The following is an 8,705-nucleotide window of genomic DNA, read 5'->3' on the forward strand; positions in this document are numbered from 1 at the left end:
CAACTCGTCATATCTGTTCCGATAAGGCGATGTTCTCCAAGTATACTCCGATAAATGGCAGGAAGCTCTATATGGGTAATTCCACGACGTCGCCAATTGTCGGACTCCGAAAGGTTGTTCTGAAGATGACGTCCGGAAAGGAGCTAACACTCATTGATGTACTCCATGTTCCCGACATCAGTAAGAACCTAGTTTCTGGAGCGGCACTAGTTAAGGCCGGATTTAGGCTAGTGTTCCAGTCAGACAACTTTGTACTTATGAAGAATAATATCTTCGTAGGAAAGGGGTACCTAGAAAAGGGTCTATTCAAAATGGTTGTAATGCCTGTACTCCGAAATATTGATGGTAATAAAATAAATGCTTCCAGCTATGTTGTTGAGTGTTTTAATTTGTGGCATGATCGACTCGGACATGTGCATAATAATACTCTTAAACGTCTCGTCAAATTAAATTTATTACCAAACGTCAATGTTGACGGAACACACAAATGTGAAGTGTGCGTGGAAGCAAAAATGACGAAACTACCTTTTCATTCGGTGGAAAGGTCAACGACTCCTCTAGAGTTAATACATAGTGATCTATGTGACTTGAAATTTGTGCAAACTAGAGGAGGTAAAAAGTATTTTATTACTTTTATCGATGACTGCACAAAATTCTGTTATGTCTTTCTTTTAAGAAGTAAAGACGAAGCCCTAGAGGCATTTAGAACTTATAAAACAGAAGTTGAAAATCAACTTGACAAACGAATTAAAATAATTCGTAGCGATAGAGGTGGAGAATATGGTGCACCGTTTAATGAATTTTGTTCAGAATCTGGCATTATTCATCAAACAACGGCACCTTACTCACCTCAATCGAACGGTGTTACCGAACGTAAAAATCGGACACTAAAAGAGATGATGAATGCCTTGTTGATAAATTCAGGCTTACCTCAAAACTTGTGGGGGGAAGCAATATTATCGGCAAATCACATTCTCAACAAAATCCCTCATAAGAAAAATGATAAAACTCCTTATGAACTATGGAAAGACCGCGAGCCATCGTACAAATACCTGAAAGTGTGGGGGTGCTTGGCAAAGGTCGAAGTACCTAAACCAAAGCAAGTAAAGATCGGACCTAAAACGTTCGATGCGGTATTTGTCGGATATGCCAATAATAGTAGTGCATATCGTTTCCTAGTTCACAAATCAGACATTCCTGATATTCATGTGGGAACAACCATAGAATCTCGGAATGCAATATTCTTTGAAAACATATTCCCAAATAAGAAGGGAAATGTTGAAAATGATAACAACGGAAGTTCAAACGAGAATGTCGTTACCGAACTTAGCTGTTATAAAAGAACTATTTGTTAGGACCAAAAGTAGCTAGAGGGGGGGTGAATAGCTCGTCGCGTTCGCTCGGTGCTCGGCGTTGCTTGTTCCTTCAAAGATGTGCAGCGGAATACAAAGAAACAAACCCACAACGCTAACACGGTTGGTTTTACTTGGTATCCACCTCACAAGAGGTGACTAATCCAAGGATCCACACCAACACACACACCCTCCACTAAATAAAACTCTCCTTTATGGTAACTACCAAAGGCGGAGAAGCCCTACAAGACTCAATACAAGAAGAGAGGGAAAGGATACAAGAAATACAAGCTTACAAGCTTACAATGAGTACAAAACCCTAACCCTAGCTTCTCTTCTTGGCTTTGATCCGCCTCTTGACTTGGAGAGCTTCCAAGATCCTTCAAGAACTGGCGATCTGAGCTTTGTGAGCGCTGTGGAGGAGTTGGCGAGAGCTCTGGAGTGAATCGGAGAAGTAATTTTTCAGCCATCGAACGCCTGCAGCTATAAACGACGCCAACGGTCGGATCCCGATCGATTCGAATGTTCCCAATCGATCGGGGAGGCTTTGGATCGATCCACGGATCGATCCAGAGCGCCTCTGTGCTCTGGAAACGCGTCTGGATCGATCCAGCGCTTATCGTGCGAAGCAGCCGCGTCCCAATCGATCCACTGATCGATTGGGACCTCTGGATCGATCCACGGATTGATCCAGAGGCTCTCTGTTCGCTGGGACAGGTCTGGATCGATCCACTGATCGATCCAACACTTGATTTTTGTCCAAAACCAAGTCCCAAACCTCCCAAACCAACATCCGGTCAACCTTGACCTGTTGGTATGTCATGCCTAGCATCTAGTCACTCCCTTGACCTGCTAGGACTCCCTTACCAAGTGTCCGGTCAATCCCTTTGACCCACTTGGACTTTTCTCTGTGCCAAGTATCCGGTCAATCCCTTTGACCTACTTGGACTTTTCTTTCATGCCAAGTATCCAGTCAATCCTTTGACCTACTTGGACTTCCCAACACCAGATGTCCGATCATCCTTGATCCATCTGGATTTTCCCTTGCCTGACTTCACTCACCAGGACTTTCACCTAGCTTCACTCACTAGGGTTTTCCATCTGCCTAGCTTCACTCACTAGGACTTTCACCTGGCTTCACTCACCAGGATTTCCATCTGCCTAGCTTCACTCACTAGGACTTTCACCTGGCTTCACTCACCAGGATTTCCATCTGCCTAGCTTCACTCACTAGGACTTCCTTCTGCCTGGCTTCACTCACCAGGACTTTTCTTGACTTCCTTTATGCCTAGCTTCACTCACTAGGTCTTTCATTTTGCCTAACATCCCAGTTAGGACTTCCCAGTCAAGTATCCAGTCAACCTTGACCTACTTGACTCTTCTTCAATCAATATCTTATTGTCAAACATCTAAACCCAAACCAAGACTCAGCTTGGTTACCCAGGTCAACCTTGACCTGAGGGATATTGCACCAACACCATTGACGATCAAAACAAAGAGTCACGTCGTAGCAAACGGGCTAGAGTTGAGAAATCGTTTGGGCCAGATTACATGACTTTCATGTCAGAAATGGAACCAAGAACATTAAGTGAGGCTCTCTCTAGTCCCGATGCTCCAATGTGGAAAGAAGCTGTCAATAGTGAGATTGAGTCTATCATGAATAATCATACTTGGGAATTAGTAGACCTTCCTTCTGGTAATAAACCATTAGGTTGTAAGTGGATACTAAAACGCAAGTATAAAGCTGATGGATCAATTGACAAGTATAAGGCCAGACTTGTAGCCAAAGGGTACAAGCAAGAGGAAGGCCTTAATTACTTCGACACCTACTCACCGGTGACAAGGATTACGTCCATACGAGTGCTAATAGCCATTGCAGCACTGTATGACCTTGAAATACATCAAATGGATGTTAAGACTGCGTTCTTAAATGGTGAGTTGGAAGAAGAAATTTATATGGAGCAACCCGAAGGGTTCATAGCTCCAAGAAATGAGAAAAAGGTGTGTCGACTTGTTAAGTCGTTATACGGACTTAAGCAAGCGCCTAAACAATGGCACGAAAAATTTGACAAAGTAATGCTGTCAAACGAATTCAGAATAAATGAATGTGACAAATGCATTTATGTCAAAGACTCACCCAAAGGCTATATAATCGTCTGTCTGTACGTAGACGACATGCTAATAATGGGCAATAATCATGATGTAATCATGACTACAAAGAAAATATTGACCAAAAATTTCGATATGAAAGATATGGGTCAAGCAGATGTTATATTGGGAATTAAAATTCTCAAGACATCAGAGGGGATAGTTCTAACACAATCCCATTATGTAGAATCAGTATTGAAAAGATTCAATGCGTACGATCTTTCTACTGTAAAAACACCTATGGATCTAAGTCAACACTTAGCGAAAAACCATGGTGAGACCATATCGCAGTTGGAATACTCTCGGATAATAGGCAGTTTGATGTATCTTACAAACTGCGCACGTCCGGATATTGCCTGTACGGTCAACAAGCTGAGTCGTTTCACCAGTAATCCAAACGACGCCCATTGGAAGGCATTGATGCGAGTTCTTAGATATTTGAAATATACTATGAACTATGGATTACATTATGGAAAATATCCCGTTGTGTTGGAGGGATATTGTGATGCTAATTGGATATCGATACAAAAAACTCCAAATCCACTAGTGGATATGTATTCACGATCGGTGGGGAGCAGATCTTGAAATCCACTAAGCAGACGTGCATTGCTCGGTCAACTATGGAATCCGAGTTTATAGCACTAGACAAAGCGGTGAGGAAGTTGAATGACTGCGGAACTTCTTGGAAGATAGTGAAACCTGTGCCTACCGTATTGATCCACTGTGATAGTCAATCGGCGATTGGAAGGGCACAGAGTAGTATGTATAATGGGAAGTCAAGACATATACGTCGTAGACATAATACCATTAAGCAGTTGATCTCGAATGGAGTGATTGCAATCGACTATGTTAAGTCCAAAGATAATTTGGCGATCCTCTTACGAAAGGGTTGAGTCGAGATCAAGTATACTGCTCATCAAGAGGAATGAGATTAAAAATCTACAACTGAAAACGACTGAAGTGGAAAACCCAACCTTGTTGACTGGAGATCCCAAGATCTTGGTTCAATGGGACAACAAAGTTTCGAAGTTGTGGCACATGAGATAGTTTATCTCTATCCCAATCCTAGGATGAATTTGTGCTGTCCTACCTCATGTAGTGAGGTTAAACTTATGCTTTTAGTGACTTCTATACCTTATAAGGTGGAGTATGGTAGGATACTCTTGATAGAAGTGTCACCTATGTGAGTGTGAAGACAGACCGCTTCAATGAAACACTCATGAATCCAAGATGGTGTCCATGGCCAAAACGGAACCAACCATGAGAACCTAAAGTAGGTGAGATAGGTCTCTGTGTGGGTGTTATTGTCTTAGTTCAAGACATCACGTTCACTGCGCAGCCTAGTATACTCGATAGCATTCCACTACGGAAGGTTCAAAGCCACAAGCTACCTCTCCCGATGCAGTGACTTATCGATTGGACTCTTGTAAAGTGTCAGCATGCATACACGCATTACATTAATTTCCATTCATGTGGGGGATTGTTGGATATTGGGGCCTAAATGGACCAATACGATTTTGAGGAGGAAAAATCGGAAGCCATCAATTGTTGAAAGTCGTAATTGACTTTAAAATTGAAATCTACGTTTCGCGTAGATAGATTTAGACTATTAATTTGCTCAAAACCGATTAAGGGTGAATGAGAAATTAATGTTCAAAGTCGGCCCAAAATAACGTTGGTTATTCATTAAGGAAATGCAAGGGAGAATAGTCCCACATCGGAAATTTCCGATGTGCATTCCTTACTTATTAATGATGTTGAGTTATTGGAGTTAACTCAGAAAAGTACCAGGTACTCTCTGCTCAGGGGCGAGCAGGTGCTCGCACCTGTGAGCCCGCCACCCGCCACATGCGCACGTGCGCAATGGACGCTTTGTAGGCGCACTTTGCACTTTGCACTTTGCACTTTGCACTTTGCCTCGTCGCGAGGAGCATTGAGGAGCTTAAATTTATGCTCCAGGTGACATTGCAGTGCCTACATGGCACTCGGGTGACGTGTCAGGCTAGTACCTAACATGGCAGTGCCTATGTGGCATCCTCGTGGGCAAAGGGAGATGACTGGACAGTTGGTTGGGCGAACGGATGACAGCCGTTGATCAACGTTGATCAAAGAAGTATGGTGGATCGCTTGTGATGCGATCTAGAGCGTTGGATCACAATGAGTCACGATCTGACGGTTTGGAATGAGACATGATCTGAAGCATCGGATCAATGGATCCAGATCCGATGGCTGATAGATTTGAGGGTCACAACTCTTAGATCTGATGGATGAGATTAAAGGGGCTATGTGAAGGGTTATAACTCTTCAGTCCGGACGGCCCAGATTAATCCACCCAAAGGTCACACCCCTTCCTAAAGCCTCTTCCTTCTGTATAAATAGAACCCTCCAGATTGGAATCAAATAACTCAACTTAATCTTCTCTTCCTCAAGTATTGACTCACTCATCTTGTGCATTCAAGAGTCCAAGAAGCCTACGAGAAGGTTCGCTGGTCTCGGAAGTCGGAGTGCTACGATTCCGAGACGATTGTCGTCGTTGTATCTTGGGAACGAATTGCAACAATCCGTTAAGCACCGTAGCGGAGCAATATCGTTTACGGAGATAGTGTCGAACACTAGCCTCGACGATCAGTTTGCATACTCCGGAAATTACCGGAAACAACATGGTATTGATTTGGTGGTTGGATATTTAGGCTGTAAACCCTGATCTGTTCCAAAACAATAAATTCGGATGCCGTTTTATTTATGCTCTTAGCATAAGAAATGATAAATTTGTGTTGTTTTAAGTTTAGTACGTTCTATGACGTTCTTTGATAAAATATAGACATTTTATAAATGTTGGAGACTGATTTTTATTTTTTTATTAAAATTTATCAGTTTTAATTAAATATTTTTTTTTTTTTTACAAATTGATATTATTTTTAGATTAAGTATGTCCAATATAATATCCTTTATCGGAATTTTGACTGTGAGTATAAACAAAATGCCGTCCAAAAGATACTATGTCGTTTTGAAGGGTCCAGGATCTGAGGCCCAAGTATCCGAACTAATTCACGTGGGGCATGAGGTTCACTGAGGAAAAATGACAGATTTTAAATTTAAATTACGGTACAATGTCAGTGGAGTTTAAGCATGGGTTTATTTTTGTCGTCTTCGATCATGTCTAATGGAGAAATCAAGAGCTGTCCATTTAGAATTAACCCTTGGTTAGGTTAATTCTAAAGACAAATTAGATAGCGGGTGATCAAATATAAATCGACTTATTTACCTCAAAATTTTCGAATATTCTACCTTTCCATTAGATTCAATTTTCTATTTTTTTTAAAAAAATTTCTAATGCCAAACTAATCCACTTTATTTATTTAATTTTATTATCCTATTAAGCTTTTTAATTTTTTTTTCTAACTTTCTTAATAGATTATATATAAGTCCAACATTTAATTTATTAGTCTATTTAACTTTTTATTTTTGACATTTTGAAAACATATATCATATTTATTTGATGTTCTTTGTATTAATTATTAGTTTGGTGCTTTTAAATTTCCATCTATTTTGACAATATGAATCTTAAATCTTTTCTATTGTTTTAGATGGTTGATTATTGAATATTTGTTATTTTTATCATTTAGGATTGATTCTCAGTATTCTTATTTCTTAACATAAGTCTTGACTTTTTTTTGTAAAACTATATGTAATATATTAAGATATTTTCCAAAAATATCAAATGTTTAAGAATCAACATCTTCTGAAAAAAAAAAGTAGTTATTAACAAAAAGAGCTATAAAACTTTATCGAAAACAAATTTGAATAGTCTTTGGATAAACTTATCAACATTCACCGTAATGATAATCAATGGTTAAATGATTTTTTGGTGACATATATTAAAAAAGATATATTTAGTAACTTATCAAATGATTGTATCATGAATTATTATCAAAAAATAAAAAATTATAAAGGCCAATTGTAAGTCACATTAAATTGATGATAAATTTTTTTGAATTTGTTCTTGCAAATAATATAATAAAACACTAAGTAAATGAAATAGTAGAGCATAAGATAATAATTCATAATCTCATTATCCTCTTTCATCTCCATCCGAGAGTCCCCTCTCCTTTACTTTTATAGAGAAACCCCAATATATTCACCTCATTAAAGGGTGTAGTTGTAACTTCCATATCCTTAAATTATAATTGTAATTTCCATGTCCTTTAATGTTAATAATTCTTGCATACCGGGAGCTCAGAAGGTTAGGAGGTCAGTAGATTGAGAAGTCAGGAGGTCGGGAAGTGGTGAGTTGGCAACTCGAGAAGTCAGGAGGTCAAAAACTCAGATCGAGAGGCAAGGGCTTAGCTACATGGGGGGTGGGGGGATTCATATAGTGAAATATAAAACAGGACTTACTTAAAAGTTCTAAAACATTTTTGCCTTTTTTTTTTTTTTTTTTTTTTTTGCAAAAGTCCAATTAGAATTACCACTGAATATTTTCTCGCTCTCCTATATTGCAGAAGCATTTTTCCCTTCTCCTCATCAAATATTTTTTCCCCTGCTCCCCATCGAACCTATTCTTTTTTCCCTCTCCCGTGTTTTCTTGGTCCTCTCCTAATCCCTTTCTTTTTTTTTCTCTATCTCGTGTTCTTCTTTCTCCACTAATCCCCTTCTTACTCTTTCCCTGATCCTAATTTTGCCCTTAAAATCCTCCGCTGCACATTGTTGTCGTGCACATTGCTATCACCGCACACCGTAGTCACCGAACACTATTGTTGCCAACACCGCCGTCATCACTTCGTCGACGCTCCACAACAAACGCCTTTTGATTGAGGTGAAGTTTTCTTCCTTGATCTCTTTTGAATTTTGATTACGAATTTAAGTATTGAAAAAACATACAGTGTTAAATTTTCATATATTCATGTTTTTGTTTGTTAGTCAAGTATGTCGAATGTTTACAGATATTGAGGTTTTATGTGCATTTGATGTTTACTTTATTATATAAAGGTTATCAATTTCATTGAGGACCATTCAAAAAATTGATCAATTGAATTACATTATTTATTGAATGGATAGACTCATCATATAATTTACACGAATATCTTATAATAACCATGTGCATAGGGAAGGAATCATTAGGAAAAGAATTAAAATTAAATGGTTATATAACTAGAAAAGTATGTCTTGTAATATAAGCATTTGAATTAGTACCTCTACATATGA

The sequence above is a fragment of the Zingiber officinale genome, chromosome 1A (assembly GCF_018446385.1).
Source record: "Zingiber officinale cultivar Zhangliang chromosome 1A, Zo_v1.1, whole genome shotgun sequence".
Lineage (NCBI taxonomy): Eukaryota > Viridiplantae > Streptophyta > Magnoliopsida > Zingiberales > Zingiberaceae > Zingiber > Zingiber officinale.